Raw genomic sequence first — 4,493 nt, forward strand, 5'->3', positions numbered from 1 at the left:
CCATAATAAATTTATAGTAAAATTTTAAAATAAAATAATATATTACTTGGTATAATAAATGAAAAAATATAGGAGGTAATATAATAAGTGAAACAGCCACTAATAATACACTGAAACTGAGTAATGAAATTTTATTAAAAATACAAGTACATTCAATACAAACAAAATATAAAACAATCAATGTTTTGAGTATTAAACCTAACCACAATAATAATAATTGAATAATTTGTACTATATATAAAAAATAATTGAGCAAACATTTAATAAATGTATACCAAGTATCATGATAATACAACTTTATAATCTCTAACAAGAATAATAAAAAATAAAAAAAAGTTAGACATATGTGAAAATGATATAAAATGTGTTCTCATTATAAAAAACATAACAAAAATAGAAAGACAATAACTAAAATAGTATAATGTCATAAAATATATCTGACAAAAAAAAAAAACAAGTGACATTAATTAAAATGGATATAATATCCTTCATCACTTAAAATCTCCTGATAGACAACAAACACTATTATACATATCTCTTGCAAATGGAAAATTAAAACATAAACCGCTAAATCATACAAAAACAAAAAATCGAGATCACAAGTAAAGTATACCACGCCCGTAGGGCGGGCTCACACTAGTTTGTTATAAAAAGTAGGTCATATAATTTCTTTCTGAAATTATGTTTGTCAACTTTAAATTAAAATATTTTTTAATAATTATTTAAATAACGTTATAAATAAAAACATTATTTTGTCTTACGTTTTTACATAGTTAAGCCATTAATGGGGTGTCACTTTTCACATTTATTTCTAATTTTAGACAAATGTAAGCATTGTTTCACAACTGTTACCAACCTAGCCGGAATAAAAGCTTCAATTTAATTAAAATAAACTGATAGTACCGATTAGTTAGCTATGAATTGTGAATTATACGTTATGTTCAAGGCAAAAATGTAAATGAGTTTGAGAGGGTCGGTCCGATCCCCGTCAGTTGAGTCAAGTTAGCCAGCCACAATTTCTTGAAACCTAGTAATGATACGTTTATACGAGACGTTGCTTTCAGTTTACTGTTGGCAGGAAGGGACACGACAAGTTCAGCTCTTACTTGGTTCTTCTGGCTTCTTTCTAAGCATCCTCATGTACTGACCAAAATCCGACAAGAGATCAACACAAAGTTTGATCCGACATATCTAGAGAAGCTCGTGTATCTACATGCTGCGTTGTACGAAACAATGAGACTTTACCCACCGGTTCCCTTCAACCACAAGTCTCCTTTAAAGTCAGATGTGCTTCCAAGCGGGCACAAAGTTAAAGCAGAATCAAAGATTGTGATATGTATCTACGCATTGGGTAGAATGAGATCTGTATGGGGAGAAGACGCATTGGATTTTAAACCGGAGATGTATTTCAGAAAGTGGAGAGCTAAAACATGAACCTTCATACAAGTTCATGGCTTTTAATGCTGGTCCGAGAGCTTGCTTGGGTAAACATTTGGCTCTCCCACAGATGAAAATAGTAGCTGTAGAGTCATACAAAACTATGACTTTAAGTTCACTGAAGGTCACAAGATTGAAGCAGTGCCTTCTATCGTTCTCCGTATCAAAAATGGTCTTAGTGTCACAGTCACTAAGAAGATGTGATTCTTATTGATAATTGGATTACTAGTATTTATGTGTTTGTTCGGCGCAAATGTCATCTAAAGTATTATTTATAGTTGTGTTATTTGTATTATTTATAAGTGTGTCTCTTTTTCTATTACTATGTTTGTTCCCCGCAAATATCATTTTAAAATATTAAATTAAATATAAAATTTATAATTTAATATTTTAAAATGATATTTGCGGGGAACAAACATAGTAATAGAAAAAGAGACACACTTATAAATAATACAAATAACACAACTATAAATAATACTTTAGATGACATTTGCGCCGAACAAACACATAAATACTAGTAATCCAATTATCAATAAGAATCACATCTTCTTAGTGACTGTGACACTAAGACCATTTTTGATACGGAGAACGATAGAAGGCACTGCTTCAATCTTGTGACCTTCAGTGAACTTAAAGTCATAGTTTTGTATGACTCTACAGCTACTATTTTCATCTGTGGGAGAGCCAAATGTTTACCCAAGCAAGCTCTCGGACCAGCATTAAAAGCCATGAACTTGTATGAAGGTTCATGTTTTAGCTCTCCACTTTCTGAAATCCATCTCTCCGGTTTAAAATCCAATGCGTCTTCTCCCCATACAGATCTCATTCTACCCAATGCGTAGATACATATCACAATCTTTGATTCTGCTTTAACTTTGTGCCCGCTTGGAAGCACATCTGACTTTAAAGGAGACTTGTGGTTGAAGGGAACCGGTGGGTAAAGTCTCATTGTTTCGTACAACGCAGCATGTAGATACACGAGCTTCTCTAGATATGTCGGATCAAACTTTGTGTTGATCTCTTGTCGGATTTTGGTCAGTACATGAGGATGCTTAGAAAGAAGCCAGAAGAACCAAGTGAGAACTGAACTTGTCGTGTCCCTTCCTGCCAACAATAAACTGAAAGCAACGTCTCGTATAAACGTATCATTACTAGGTTTCAAGAGCTTATATTTTGTCGTGTCCACATTTATATAATACGTTAGCGCGTCCATTAATTGCTCGCCTTCGCCGCGACTTATCTCCTCTCTTCTTGTGGATATGATCTTCGCAAACATACGGTTGACAGTCACCAAGGAAGACTTCATCTTCCTCTCGAGTCCAATACCCAACCAGTTTTGAAGCCTCCACAAGAAGACCGGTTTGAAATGTCTATAATAGATCGCTTCTTCACCCGTTTCCGTAGCTTCACCGTACTCTACTTCGGGCATCTCGGTGGATAGTGACATTGGGTCGTAACCAGTCAACGAAATCGAAGAAGTGATCGGGGTTAGTAAATCTTCAAAAAACCGGTATAACCCATTGTACTTTCGGGTTTGGGTCCCAATCGGTTCTTCGGTTTAAAAATACCTGATTTGAACCTATTTTGTAACTAAAACATAAATGAAATCGGTTCTTCGGATTTAAAATACATGATTTGTACATATTTTAATAGCCAAAACATAACTAAAATCGATTCAAAAATAAGAAAAAACATCAAACGTGATCATTCAAAATCAAGCGAAAGATAAACATAGTTAGTGATAGAAAAAAAACCAGATAGATGAAATCATAAAACAAAAACTAAGTTCTCATGAAATGAGAAACATTATTCAATGAAAACAAAACCAAAATCTAAAAACTTCAGGCTTTAACCGCCACATTCCACCATCAACCTTCGTGTAACAGATAATTATTTTAGAAGTTCAATAATATCTTAAAGTATTTTGGATACACATTAAGAATTAAGATCATATTTGGTAGAAGTTCTTTTTGTGATTTTAAATGTTTCGGGTTCTATCGGATATCCATTTAGGTCCGGGTTCGGTTCGGATAATACCCATAACCCAAAATATCAAAAAACAGGATCCATTCGGTATTTATGCCGGGTTCGGACCGGTTCGGATTCATTTTTATCGGATCGGGTTCGGTTCGGATTTTTGGGTTCGGTTTATTTGCCCAGCCCTAAGGCAAACGACTATTCTATTACTCAAACTTGAGGTGGTCTGGAAAGCTAGACCGGAATAGAATAACCAATAAAACATAAAAGTCTATGAAAAGATCGTGCATTCCTAGCTAGCGAATCTGCAATCTCATTCTGCGTCCTTGGAAAGTAGCTGATCTCGAAGTCCGAAAAACACAACCGAAGAGTTTGAATTGTTTCCAGCTCTGTTGAGAAGTTGGCCCAAGCTTGTGGCTGTTCTATCATTGCAATCAGATCCTTACAGTCCGTCCCAAACCTCTGACAGGACGAATGTTGTAGCATACTCTCCATTGCCCACTGTAGCGCTTCCAGTTCTGAATGTAAAGTTGTCTCCCTCCTGCTCAGGTTCCTTGATCTCATGAGTTGAATCTTACCCATTGTATCCTTCCAAACCCATCTCATTCCACTAAACTGAGCTGTGAAGGTCCATGAACCATCCACCATACAAATATTAACCAAGCTTAAGGCTTGTGTTTCTTCAGCAGTCTGTACATGTGGCTGAACCGGTACAGTGTCTCTTGCATTGTACCAAGCTTAGCACTCACTCTCTGCATACATGACTAGTTCCAAAGGATCTCTGTCTATGCCTCTAAACAACTTATCGTTCCTAGCTTTCCAGATGTACCAAATTATCCAAGGATAAGGATCTCTATCATCTTCTGGCTCTAGAATACCATTCTTTCTCCAAAAAAGTTAGTCCATGTTAGCATAAATACTTGGTACATGGAAGATTTGAGAGCTCGACGGTGTTGATGATAGTTCTCATGCTTGTAAGGCCGGTGGACACTCAAAGATAGCATGAGTAGCGGTCTCTTCAGGCGCTCCACATCTTGGACAATAATTATCACAACGCATATTACGGCGTACCAGATTCC

At 35.6% G+C, this 4,493-nt stretch overlaps 1 pseudogene; it reads right to left on the reverse strand.

Annotated features, from left to right (window-relative positions):
• Positions 1-1,861: 1,861 nt before the first annotated feature.
• Positions 1,862-3,996, reverse strand: LOC106314432 (annotated as a pseudogene).
• Between the last annotated feature and the right edge of the window lie 497 nt (positions 3,997-4,493).

This window comes from Brassica oleracea, chromosome C9 (assembly GCF_000695525.1).
Source record: "Brassica oleracea var. oleracea cultivar TO1000 chromosome C9, BOL, whole genome shotgun sequence".
In the NCBI taxonomy this organism is placed as follows: Eukaryota; Viridiplantae; Streptophyta; class Magnoliopsida; order Brassicales; family Brassicaceae; genus Brassica; species Brassica oleracea.